Here is a 14,243-nt window from a genome sequence, read left to right on the forward strand (position 1 = left end):
TTTCAAGTGTACAGAAAGTGATTTTTATATATATATATATATATATACACACATATATATATTCTTTTTCAGAATCTTTTCCACTACAGTTATTACAAAGTATTGAATATAGTTTCCTGTGCTATACAGTAGATCCTTGTTGTTTATCTATTTTACATATAGTGATCTGAATCAATTAATCCCAAATTTATCCCTGCCGCTTTTCTTCTTTGATAACCATAAGCCTGTTTTCTATGTCTCTGAGTCTATTTCTATTTTGTAAATAGGTTCATTTGTGTCATATTTTTTAGACTCTACCTTTAATAGATATCATTATTTAGCTTTCTCTGACTTTCTTCACTTAGGATGATAATCTCTTGGTCCATACACACACACAAACACACACACACTGGAATATTACTCGTCCATAAAAAAGGATGGAATAATGCTGACTGCCGCAACATGCATGGATCTAGAGATTCTTTAGTCTTTTCTGCAGCCAACCAAAGTGTGTTGAAATCCTGCTTTTCAGGGCTTCAGGCATAGGGAGAATAAAAGCCCTTGGGCTGTGTGCTGCAGCCCAGTTTGCTGGAACATTGCTTAGACTTTGGTACAGGAGCCCAGCCAACAGCAAAGTGATAATCTGCTTCCTTGGACAATCATTCCTGGCTTATCTCTATCTCTTCCAGCAGGCTGTGGTCTGGAGAAGGATTTGGGGGTTCCTAAATCCTTTTGCAAATCCCTTCTAAAACCCCCCTTTAATTCTAGTTCTCCTGCTGTTTCCATCACATCTGCAGTTATTTCTTCCACTGAAGCTGGAACCCCTCAAAGTTATCCATGAGTTTTGGAATCAGCTTCTTCAAAGCTCCTGTTAATGTTGACATTTTGATTTCTACCTATGAATTATAAATGTTCTAAATAATATCTAGAAAGGTGAATCCTTTCCAGAAGGTTTTCAATTTACTTTGTTCAGATCCATCAGAGGAATGACTATCTTTAGCAGTTATAGCCTTACAAAATGCAGTTTTCAAATAAAACTTGAGAGTCAAAATTACCCTTTAATCCTTGGATTGCAAAACGAATGTTGTGTTAGTGGGCATGAATCTAACATTAATCTTGTTGTATATATCCATCAGAGCTCTTGGGTGAGCAGACACATTGCCAGTGAGCAGTAATATTTTGAAAGAAATCTTTTTGAGCAGTGAATCTCAATAGTGGGCCTAAAATATCTAGCAAACCATGTTATACACAGATGTGCCATCATCCAGGCTTTAGTGTTCTATTTGTAGTGCATAGCCAATGTAGATTTAGCAACATTCTGAAGTGACTTAGGATTTTCCAAGTGGTAAAGGGACACTGACATCAACTTTAGTAGTAGTATTATAGCATTAGTCACTCAATCATGTCTGACTCTTTGTGACCCCACGGACTGTAGCCTGCCAGGCTCCTCTGTCCATGGGATTCTCCAGGCAGGAAAACTGGAATGGATTTCTATTCTCTTCTCCAGAGGAACTTCCTGACCCAGGGACCAAACCTAGGTCTCCTGCATTGCTGGCAGATTCTTTACCGTAGCCCTTAAAAGAGAGTCAGCCTGCCCTTTGAAGCCAGACATTAACTTCTCTTCTCTAGCTATGAAAGGCCTAGATGGTGTCTTCTTCTACTGGGAGGCTGTTTCATAAACATAGAAAATATGGTGTTTGCTATAGCCACCTTCAATTTTTATCTAAGCTAGGTCTTCTAGATAACTTCCTGCACTTTGTACATTAGCATTTGCTGCTTTGCCTTGCACTTTGATATTATAGAGACAACTTCTCTTAAATCTCATGAACCCATCTCTACTAGTTTCAAACTTCTCTTCTATATCTTCTTAACTTCTCTTATTTGCCATAGAATTGATTAGACTTAGGGCCTTGCTCTAGGTCAGGCTTTGGCTTAAGGAAATGGAGTGTCTGGTTTGATCTTCTATCCAGACCACTAAAACTTTCTCCACATCAGCAATAAGGCTGTTTATCTTTCTTACCATTCATAAGATTCACTAGAGTAGCACTTTTAATTTCCTTCCAGAACATCTTCTTTGCATTCATAACTTGCCTAAATGTTTGGCCAAAGAGTCTTAACTTTGAGCCTATCAAGATTTTCAATATACATTCTTCAGATATTTCTCAATGCTAAAATGTTTCTTACTTTTGTTTTAAAATGAGAGGCGTGTGACCCTTCCTTTCAAGTGAACAATTGAAGACCATTGTGGGTAATTAATTGGCTTAATTTCATTATTGTTTTGTCTCAGAGAATAAGCAGCCACAAAAAAAGGGCGAAACATACTGGAATGGCCAGTTGGTGGAGCAGTCAAAATACAAATATTTATCAATGAAGTTTGTCATCGTACATGGGCACCATTTGTGGTGCTCAAAAACATTTACAATAGTTACATCAAAGATCAAAACAAATAAGATAATAATGAAAAGTTTGAAATGTTGGAGGAATTATGAAAATGTGACATGGAGATATGAAATGAGAAAATTTTGTTGGAAAAATGGTACCAATAAACTTGGTCTACACAAGATTGTCACAAACCTTCAATTTGTAAAAAATTAAAAAACACAGTATCTGCAAAGCACAATAAAACAAGATATTCCTGTAACTTTTAAAGTGCACAAGCATACAGTTTGCTTTGGTAGAGGACTGAAATCTTAACTAAGCTTTACTTTTTCTTCCAAAACCCTTTTCCTGTTCTTAGCCAGATTCCCTCTTAGGCAATTGCATCCTATTCATATAAACTGTCTTTATATCTCAGTTGGACAGAGCACACTTCCATTTAATTTGTCTAGCTCTCCTAATTGGCTTTGTAGACTTTATGTGTGAGTTTGGAACTGCTATGCTTCTTCTCCGCACTCCAGTGCCTCCTCAGCGAGCCATCAAATAAATTACTTTTTTCAGTGTGCTAAATGGTGCCCTGGTGCCCAAAAGAGTTAGTTCACCTAGGAGAGATGAGCAGTTATTCACCCAAGAATCACAACTGTGACTGACCCAAAGGGAACTGGGACAACCCAGGGATATGGCCAATTAGCCACATACTGGCTCAGCATACATTCAATAGGTAGATACCCATTGTTTATGCCCCATTGGAAGTGATTCAACCATAGAGAACATGTGACTGGTTCAACGGAGTCCTAATCACCCTGGCAGAGGTGAGAAGTAGCTCTGCCTTTTTGTTGTTGTTAGTTGCTAAATTGTGTTTGATTCTTTGCCACCCCATGGACTGAAGCATGCTAGTCTTCCCTATCCCTCACCATCTCCTGGAGTTTGCCCAAGTTCATGTCCATTAAATTAGTGATGCTATCCAACCATCTCATCCTCTGCTGCCCTCTTCTCCTTTTGCCTTCTGTCTTTCTCAGCATCAGGGTCTTTTTCAATGAGTTGGCTCTTCGCATCAGGTGGCCAAAGTATTGAAGTTTCAGCTTCAGCATCAGTCCTTCCAATGAATATTCAGTGTTGATTTCCCTTAGGATTGACTAGCTTGACCTCCTTTCTGTCCAAGGGATTCCCAAGAATCTTCTTCAGCACCACAATTCAAAAGCATCAATTCTTCAGTGTTCAGCCTTCTTTATGGTCCAACTCACATTCTGTCTCAGAATATCTATTTAGATCTATACATGACTTTTGTGGGATAAGGAGGATTCTGTTTTTGTTTACAACCAGCCCTTGGAACTCCTGAATATACATATTGGTTGGGGGTTATCCATCTTCTAGTAATATCCAATAGACATATAATGTGAATCACATATATAGAATAAAATTTTCTAATATTATATTAAGAAAATTGAAAATAAATAGATAAAGTTAATTCTAATCACATATTTTATTTATATCCACAATCTTGTCATTTAAACATGAGATAAATATTATTAATGAGATATTTCACATTCCTCTTTGTTTGTACAAAGTACTTGAAATATGCTGTGTGGCCTGTTGCAGGGTCAGGGGCACTGAATACAGCAGTGTGTGCATGGGACTTTTGGAAGGAGGTCACCATTATCTTCATTGCCTTCACCATAGTTTGGTCTCAGGTCAAACAACAAGGAGAAAATACAGTCCTGCCCATCAACAGACAATTGGAATAAAGATTTACTGAGCACGGCCCCACCCATCAGAACAAGACCCAGTTCCCCTACAGTCTCTCCCACCAGGAAGCTTCCATAAGCCTCATTCTTATCCTTCAGAAGGCAGAATGAAAACTACAATCACAGAAAACTAATCAAACTGATCACGTGCACCACAGCCTTCTCTAACTCAATAAAACAATGAGCCATGCCATGTAGGGCCACCCAAGATGGATGGGTCATGGTGGAGAGCTCTGACAAAAAGTGGTCCACTGGAGAAGGGAATGGCAAACCACTTCAGGATTGTTGCCTTGAGAACCCCATGAACAGTATGAAAAGGAAAAAAGGTAAAACACTGAAAGATGAACTCCCTAGGTCAGTAGCTATCCAGTATGCTACTGGAGAAGAGTGCAGAACTACCTTCAGAAAAAAAGAAGAGAAGGAGCCAAAGCAAAAACAACACCCAGTTGTGGACGTGACTGGTGATGGGGGTAAAGCCAGATGTTGTCAAGAACAATATTACATAGGAAGCTGGCTTATTAGGTCCATGAATCAAGGTAAATTAAGTTCAGTTCAGTCGCTCAGTCCTGTCTGACTCTTTGCAACCCCATGGACTGCAGTGCACTAGGCTTCCCTGTTCATCACCAACCCCTGGAGCTTAATCAAACTCATGTCCATCAAGTCGGAGATGCCATCCAACTATCTCATCTTCTGTGACCCCTTCTCCTCCTGCCTTCAATCTTTCCCAGCATCAGGGTCTTTTCCAATGAGTCAGTTCTTTGCATCAGGTGGTTAAACTATTGGAGTTTCAGCTTCAACATCAGTCCTTTCAATGAGTATTCGGGACTAATTTCCTTTAGGATGGACTGGTTGGATCTCCTTGTGGTCCAAGGGACTCTCAAGTGTCTTCTCCAACTACACAGTTCAAAAGCATCAATTATTCAGCACTCAGCTTTCTTTATAGTCCAACTCTCACATCCGTACATGACTACTGGAAAAACTGTAGCTTTGATTAAACAGACTTTTGTTGGCAAAGTAATGTCTCTGCTTTTTAGTATTCTATCTGGGTTGGTCATAGCTTTTCTTCTAAGAAGCAAACGTCTTTTAATTTCATGGCTGCAGTCACCATCTGCAGTGATATTGGAGCCCCCAAAATAAAGTCTCTCACTGTTTCCTTTGTTTCCCCATCTATTTGCCATGGAGTGATGGGACTGGATGCCATGATCTTAGTTTTCTGAATGTTTAATTTTAAGCCAACTTTTTCAGTCTTTTCTTTCACTTTCATCAAGAGGTTCTTTAGTTCTTCTTCACTTTCTGCCATAAGGGTGGTGTCATTCGCATATCTGTGGTTATTGATATTTCTCCCAGCATTCTTGATTCCAGCTAGTGCTTCCCAGCCCAGCGTTTCTCATGATGTACTCTGCATATAAGTTAAATAATATGGGTGACAATATACAGCCTTGACATACTCCTTTTCCTATTTGGAACCAATCTGTTGTTCCATGTCCCCAGTTCTAACTGTTGCTTCTTGACCTGCATACAGATTTCTCAAGAGGCAAGTCAGGTGGTCTGGTATTCCCATCTCTTTCAGAATTTTCCACACTTTGTTGTGATCCACACAGTCAAAGGCCTTGGTGTAGTCAATAAAGCAGAAGTAGATGTTTTTCTGGAACTCTTGCTTTTTTGATGATCCAGCACATGTTAGCAATTTGATCTGTGGTTCCTCTGCCTTTTCTAAATCCAGCTTGAACATCTGGAAGGTCATAGTTCATGTACTGTTGAAGCCTGGTTTGGAGAGTTTTGAGCATTACTTTGCTAGTGTGTGAGATGAGTGAAATTGTGTAGTAGTTTGAACATTGTTTGGCACTGCCTTTCTTTGGGATTGGAAAGAAAACTGACCTTTTCCAGTCCTGTGGCCACTGCTGTTTTCCAAATTTGCTGGCATATTGAGTGCTGCACTTTCACAGCATCATCTTTTAGGATTTGAAATAGCTCAACTGGAATTCCATCACCTCCACTAGCTTTGTTCTTAATGATGCTTTCTAAGGCCCACTTGACTTCACATTACAGGATGTCTGGCTCTAAGTGAGTGATCACATCATTGTGGTTATCTGGGTCATTAAGATATTTTTGTACAGTTCTTCTGTGTATTTTTACCATTTCTTCTTAATATCTTCTGCTTCTGTTAGGTCCATACTATTTCTGTCCTTTATTGTGCCCATCTTTGCATGAAATGTTTCCTTGGTATCTCTGATTTTCTTGAAGAGATCATTATTCTTTCCCATTCCATTGTTTTCCTCTATTTCTTTGCATTGATCTCTGAGGAAGGCTTTCTTATCTCTCCTTGCTATTCTTTGGAACTCTGCATTCAAACGGGTATATCTTTCCTCTCCTTGGCCTTTCACTTCTCTTCTTTTCTCAGCTATTTGTAAGGCCTCCTCAGAGAACCATTTTGCCTTTTTGCATTTCTTTTTTTGGGAATAGTCTTAATCCTTTCTCCTGCGCAATGTCACAAACCTCTGTCCATAATTCTTCAGGCACTCCATCAAATCTAATCCCTTGAATCTATTTGTCACTTCCACTGTATAATCATAAGGGATTTGAAAAATTAACTAAAGGTTCTACAGATAGTTTGTAATCAGGGTAAACAACAGTGACTACTCATGCTAGTGGATCACAGCTCTGTTAACTAAGTAAGTCACTGATTTTTGTTCCCAGTGTTGCTTAATGATGACTACAGATACAGTGTAAGCTTGCCATGTGAGATGATATTAGAGCTTCTTCAGAAAATGTCCTTTGGGCAGCTATCTGACCAGCCTCATGAATAGAAAGTCTCCATATATGTTTAAGGCTAGATATAAGTTATTGAGGGGGATACTTGGCATGCTGAGAGGAAGAAAGAATAAGACTGAGTATTGATAGTTGTGTTAAATAAGGCCTCGCTGATGAACTTATCATTCTATATATAATTATCAGTCTGTAACAACTTAATTATAATCTAGATAGTTGAATTTCAGGAAAGATTCTAACTGTAGAAATATTAAGGTCATTTCATTTTTTTTCAACCATAAAAAGAAATAACTTTGCTTTACAAATTTTAAGCAAACAGAAAATGTTCATTTATTTTGTCATCTGGAATTTACTTCTTCAAAACACTCTCTGAAATGCCTGCAAATAGGAAGATTTTCTATAATAGGCATACTACTGTGTGATTATAGTCCTGGTACACTAAAAGCAAGTGCAATAAAATTGCTATAAAAGTATGAACATCTTTTGCCAGGAGCCATGTTGGGGACTCGATGACTGGCTGGTGCCCAAAGAGGGAAGTTAGAAATATATAACACCCCTCAGAGAACTAATCAGACTGTAAAACCTAGACTTTGAGAGTCACCTATTACAACATTCAAAGGTCAAGTTAAATGTGCTATAACCAGGCCATGTATAGTGGGAAAGGGCAGCATTAGTGTAAGGAGGTGATCATTAATGCTCAGGCAAGTGGGTGACAACGTTGGGGTGCTAAGTGATGTCTTGATTTGTATGTAAACAGAAAATATCTAATAGTATTTAAACTCTTGGTACAGAAAATATAAATGGAGGTTAGGAAGAGGAGTGGGGACCCTGAGCCCTGTAAAGCACTGGGTTTTGGAACTTAAGTTCAAGTGAGGAACCAAGAAAAAAGCTCTGATAATGTCAGTAAGAAAATAAAAATAAGCAGACATAGACAATTATCCTATGGAGAAGTTATATTAAGTGATTTTTTCATAATCATTTATTTTCTTACAACTGAAAAGATAAAACGGCAGGATGTAGGGTGGAGGAATTGGTGGCAGACAGTGGATAGAAGAGGTTTCTTTCTAGACAGTGATCATTTTCTGTGACCACTTAGTATTATGGAAGTTATCAGGTGTTAGAATTGTCTTAGGTTTCAATCATTAGTATTATTAGTTTCTTTTGCTCTTAAAATTTGGCTTCTTCATAAATTGACAACAACAAAGAGATCCTATACATTGTAAATCTTGAACCATTTGTTACAAAATAATATAAAATATTTAAAATCAAATTATCATAATTAGTTATACATTATTTTATAACTAAAAAGTGCTAGAAAGGTAATATATCTAATTTATAAAGTTATAGCTTATTAGTCTATTCTTTCAAGCTTTCAAACCAAACATGGTATTTGTAAGCAAATAGATTATTCATCATATATTTAAATGTTTGTGAAAATCTATGTATTTTCACGTTTACTATAAGGGATAATATGTTTAGTTCTTGACCTACTGATCTCTTTTTATCCTCATCTTGGGTGATATCATTGCCATTCATGAATTTTACACTATGATATTATAACTAGATGGCACAGAGTAAAATTTTGAATACAATTGGAGGCTATGGGCCCAGACTGCCTGGAGTTTTAATCCTGGCTCCTAACTGTGTGATCCAATTAATTTACTATCTGTGACACTTATGCCTCATCTTCAACATCTGTAAAACTGATTGTAATGATTTATGCCTCATAAGGTCATTCTGGCCATTAAACAGAGTTACCAATATAAAGTCCTTGACCTCATTAAATGATCTCTAAATAATGAGTATTATTTACTGTCTACATGAGTAAACATCAGACTTGTATGTGATTGCATGTTGGTAAAGGCCATGGGGATGTTCCAGATGCACATCCAGGTTCTTCAAAACCAGAAGTTACTATCTTCGCCTCTACATTGACTTTCTCCCTGACATCATTGCCTAGCTGCTTTTAATCTTATCTTCTGAAGCTAACTAATTACCCAGACCTACTGATTTTACTTTCTGTGTATCTACCACTGCCTTAGGCTAGCACCTCCCCCGGTCAGTTACTACATTTTTGAATCAGCCTGGTACCATGTTTCCTTTTCTCTGTTCTGCTCCTATGCCTCCTCTCTTACCCTTGCACCCACAGACCGTAAAGCAATCAAAGTAATCCACCTAAAACACTACCTAATTGGGTGACTTCCTTAGAAACTCCCAACGGCTTCCCATCACTTGCAGAAAGAAGTCAGCTCATAGCATGGCTTGCAAGCTTTAGGTTACAGGTGGTGCTCTAATTCTAGTTATTCTCATTTGGGGTATCCAAGCTTTTAGTTATTGTTGTTTTTCCATTTCCTCCATGAATATGTGTTTGCATCCCAGATTAGGTCAAATACCACACAGTTTGCCCAAATAGAATCTGTGCTTACCTTTCATTGACCTTCTATAGCATATCAAGTCATTCTTTGGACAGTCTTCTCTGCTAAACCACAATCCTCTCAATTGCTATAATTTTGGATTGGTCATCTCTGTGCCTTAATGGCTCTTGATGTTTCATGAAACTATCAAACTTAAATTTCCCAATATTTCTCAACTTCCCTCTACCTCAAAGAAAAGGGAAGAAAAGCAGATTCTTTTCCTCTTATTCCCACATGTTGGAAAATGCTATAGATTTACTTGAATAATTTTCCAGCCTGGCTTTTATTCTGGGAATTGAGATAAAAGACATAGAAATACCCAATAATACAAATATTTATGAAAGTGTTCAAGTCTATATAACATTCTGTAGATGCAGGATCAAGGTTTAAAAGAATTGAGCAAGCTTAGGGGATTTGGATTTTCCTAGCAAAACTTTAAAAAAATAAAAATAAAAAACACCAAAAACAAAAAACTCACACAAAAACAAATAGATATGGATTTTTCTGTGGAAAATTTTAAAAAAAAACAAGAAAACAAATGGGTAGGGGGGAGAGAAAAACATGGTCCTTTCCAAGGGTTCAGTTCAGTTCAGTTCAGTCACTCAGTTGTGTCCGACTCTTTGTGATCCCATGGACTGCGGCACACCAGGCTTCCCTGTCTATCACCAACTCCCAGAATTTACTCAAACTCATGGCCATTGAGTCAGTAATGCCATCCAGCCATCTCATCCTCTGTAGTCCCCTTTTCCTCCTGCCTTCAATCTTTCCCAGCATCAGGGTCTTTCCCAATAAGTCAGTTGTTTGCATCAGGTGGTTAAACTATTGGAGTTTCAGCTTCAACATCAGTCCTTTCAATGAGTATTCGGGACTAATTTCCTTTAGGATGGACTGGTTGGATCTCCTTGTGGTCCAAGGGACTCTCAAGAGTCTTCTCCAACTGCACAGTTCAAAAGCATCAATTCTCCAGCTTCCTTTATAGTCCAACTCTCACATCCATACATGACTACTGGAAAAACTGTAGCTTTGACTAGACAGACTTTTGTTGGCAAAGTAATGTCTCTGCTTTTTAGTATGCTATCTGGGTTGGTCATAGCTTTTATTCCAAGGAGCAAACGTCTTTTAATTTCATGGCTGTAATCACCATCTGCAGTGATTTTGGAGCCCCCCAAAGTAGTCTCTCACTGTTTCCATTGTTTCCCCATCTATTTGCCATGAAGTGATGGGACTGGATGCCATGATCTTAGTTTTCTGAATATTTAGTTTTAAGCCAACTTTTTCACTCTTTTCTTTCACTTTAATCAAGAGGTTCTTTAGTTCTTCTTTGCTTTCTGCCATGAGGGTGGTGTCATCTGCATATCTGTGGTTATTGATATTTCTCCCAGCAATCTTGATTCCAGCTTGTGCTTTATCACAAGATGGAAGAGCAGAAGGACGTGTGCTCATCTCCTGCGAGAACTCCAAAATTACAACTCATTGCTTTACAACCTTCTACAGGAGAATGTTGGATCCCACCAAAAAAGATATCCCACCTCCAAAGGCAAATGAGAATCCCCAACAAGACAGTAGGAGGGCAAAATCATGTTTAGAATCAAACTCCATACCTGTCAGAGATACTTGGAGGGCTCAAACCAAATCTTGGGCACACCAGGAGACCTGACAGAGACTGAGCCAGACCTGCTTTTGAGTGTTTGAGTGTCTCCTGGGGAGGTACAGGGTCAGCAGTGACCTGCCACAGGGCCAGTGGTTCTGAGTGCAGCAGACCTGGATGTGGCATAAGCCCTCTTTGAGGAGGTTGCCATTAACTCTACCATAGAACCACCAGAACTTACACAGAACTGGGGAAATAGACTCTTGGAGGGCACAAATGAAAACTTATGCACACCAGGACCCAAGAGAAGGGAGCAGTGACCCCACAAGAGGTTGACCCAGACTTGCTTGTGAGTGTCCAGGAATCTCCAGTGGCCTGCTGCACAGTCAGGGGTACTGAGTAGGACAGTGCATGCATGGGACCTTTTGAAGGAGGTTGCCGTTATCTTCATTACCTTCACCATAGTTTAGTATCAGGTCAAACAAAGAGAGAACAAGCCCCGCCCATTAACAGAAAATTGTAATAAAGATTTATTGAGCATGACCATGTCCATCAGAACAAGACCCAGTTTCCCCCACAGTCAGTCACTCCCATCAGGAAGCTTCCATAAGCCTCTTATCCTTATCCCTCAGAGGACAGAGAGAATGAAAACCACAGTCACTAAAACTAATCAAACTGATCACATGAACCACAGCCTTCTCTAACTCAATGAATCCATGAGCCATGCCATGTAGGGCCACCCAAGACAGATGGGTCATGGTGGAGAGTTCTGACAAAATGTGGTCCACTGAAGAAGGGAATGGCAAAACACTTCAGTATTCTTGACTTGGGAACCCCATGAACTTGAAGACCTAGAAATTCTATTTAGGATACAATAGAAACAATTCTTGATCCTCATCTTTTAATCCAAATGAAAAACTACAAATTAGCAGGGGTGGTCCTAAGATGGCGGAGGAATAGGATGGGGAGACCACTTTCTCCCCCACAAATTCATCAAAAGAACATTTAAACGCTGAATAAATTCCACAAAACAACTTCTGAATGCCTGCAGAGGACATCAGGCACCCAGAAAAGCAGCCCATTGTCTTCGAAAGGAGGTAGGAAAAAAATATAAAAGACCAAAAAAAAAAAAAAAAGAGAGAGAGAGAGAGACAAAAGAGGTAGGGACAGAGCTCCATCCCGGGAAGGGAGTCTTAAAAAGAGAGGTTTCCAAACACCAGGAAACACTCTCACTGCTGAATCTGTGGTGAGCCTTGGAACCACAGAGGACAACATAACTGGGAGGAAAAATAAATATATAATTAAAACCCACAGATTACCTGCTTAATGGTAACTCCCCCAGCGGAGAAGCAGTGCAGACACCTGCACCTGCCACTAGCAAGCAGGGGCTGGGCAGGGAGGTGTGGGCTGCAATGCTTAGAGTAAGGACCAGGTCTGAATGCTCCAAGGGCAATCTGAGGAAACTAACTTGAGCTAGCAAACCAGACTGTGGGATAACTGCCACGTGAAAAGCCCTAACCTAAGACACCACCAAGCCCGCTCACAGAACAAAGAACTATACAGAGCTAGTCAGCTGCAGACCATCCCCCTCCAGTGACAGGCAGCCAGGGCCAGAAGGGAGCAATCGCAGCTCCAGAGAGACATTATCTACCAAACTGCAAGCAGGCTTCTTTGCTAACTAAGTTTTGGGGGTTCTGGACAATCAACATCTGCCTGAGAAGGTGGGCTGGTTGTACACCTAGAAAACTCAGCAGCAGGGACAGGGGAGGCAATAAGTTGCAGTGACTGCCCTCACCAAACACCTCATCACCTGAGCTGCTCAGACCTGGGAAGGGCACAAAACGCAGGCCCAATGGAGTCTGTACCTCTGAGGACTACCCAAGTGGCTGAACCTGAGCAGCTTAGACCTGGGAGGTGCATGCAGCCCAGGGCTGGCCTTGGACGGTTCCTGGCGGAGCAACCTAGAGCCTGAGCAGTGTGGGCAGGAAGGGCACACGGGCCATGAGTGGGGGCAGGCCCAGTCTTGCTGAGACACTGCGAGCACATGCCAGTGTTATTTGTTTGCAGCATCCCTCCCTCCCCGCAGCGCGACTGAACAAGTCAACCTAAAAAAGTGTCCACCACCGCCCCCTTTGTGTCAGGGCGGAAATCAGACACTGAAGAGACCAGCAAACAGAAGTTAAAACAGAGGGAACCACCTTGGAAGTGACAGGTGCGATAGAGTAAAACCCTGTAGTTAGTACCAACTACATAGGAAGGGATATATAGATCTTGAAAAATATAAGCCAGACCAAGGAACTATCTGAAAATGAACTGACCCCACACTGCCCACAACAACACCAGAGAAAGTCCTAGATATATTTTTACTATTTTTAGGAACATTTTTTAAATTTGTTTTTAATTTTTAAGTCCCCTATTACTCCTTTAATTTTCATTTTTCAGTTCAGTTCAGTTCAGTTCAGTCACTCAGTCGTGTCTGACTCTTTGCGACCCCTGAATCACAGCACGCCAGGCCTCCCTGTTCATCACCATCTCCCGGAGTTCACTCAGACTCATGTCCATCGAGTCCGTGATGCCATCCAGCCATCTCATCCTCTGTCGTCCCCTTCTCCTCCTGCCCCCAATCTCTCCCAGCATCAGAGTCTTTTCCAATGAGTCAACTCTTTGCATGAGGTGGCCAAAGTACTGGAGTTTCAGCTTCAGCATCATTCCCTCCAAAGAAATCCCAGGGTTGATCTCCTTCAGAATGGACTGATTGGATCTCCTTGCAGTCCAAGGGACTCTCAAGAGGCTTCTCCAACACCACAGTTCAAAAGCATCAATTCTTCGGTGCTCAGCCTTCTTCACAGTCCAACTCTCACATCCATACATGACCACAGGAAAAGCCATAGCCTTGACTAGATGGACCTTAGTCAGCAAAGTACTGTCTCTGCTTTTGAATATGCTATCTAGGTTGGTCATAACTTTTCTTCCAAGGAGTATGCATCTTTTATAACCTACTATTAATTTGCAAAAAAAAAAAGACCCTGTTTTTTAAAGCAAACTTCATATATATATTTTATAATTTTTGTGATTTTGGTTTTTTTTTTTTCTTTTCATTAATGTATTCTTGAAAATCCAACCACTACTCTAGATTTTTAATCTTTGCTTTTGGTATTTGTTATCAATTTTGTACCTTTAAGAACCCAATCTTCAGTACCCATTTTTACTTTGGAGCGAGATTACTGGCTCGACTGCTCTCTCCCTCTTCAGACTCTCCTTTTTCTCCACCAGGTCACCTCTATCTCCTCCCTTCCCCTTCTCTTCTCTATCCAACTCTGTGAATCTCTTTGTGTATTCCAGACAGTGGAGAACACTTAGGGAGCTGATTAC

This window comes from Capra hircus, chromosome 2 (assembly GCF_001704415.2).
Source record: "Capra hircus breed San Clemente chromosome 2, ASM170441v1, whole genome shotgun sequence".
NCBI lineage: Eukaryota > Metazoa > Chordata > Mammalia > Artiodactyla > Bovidae > Capra > Capra hircus.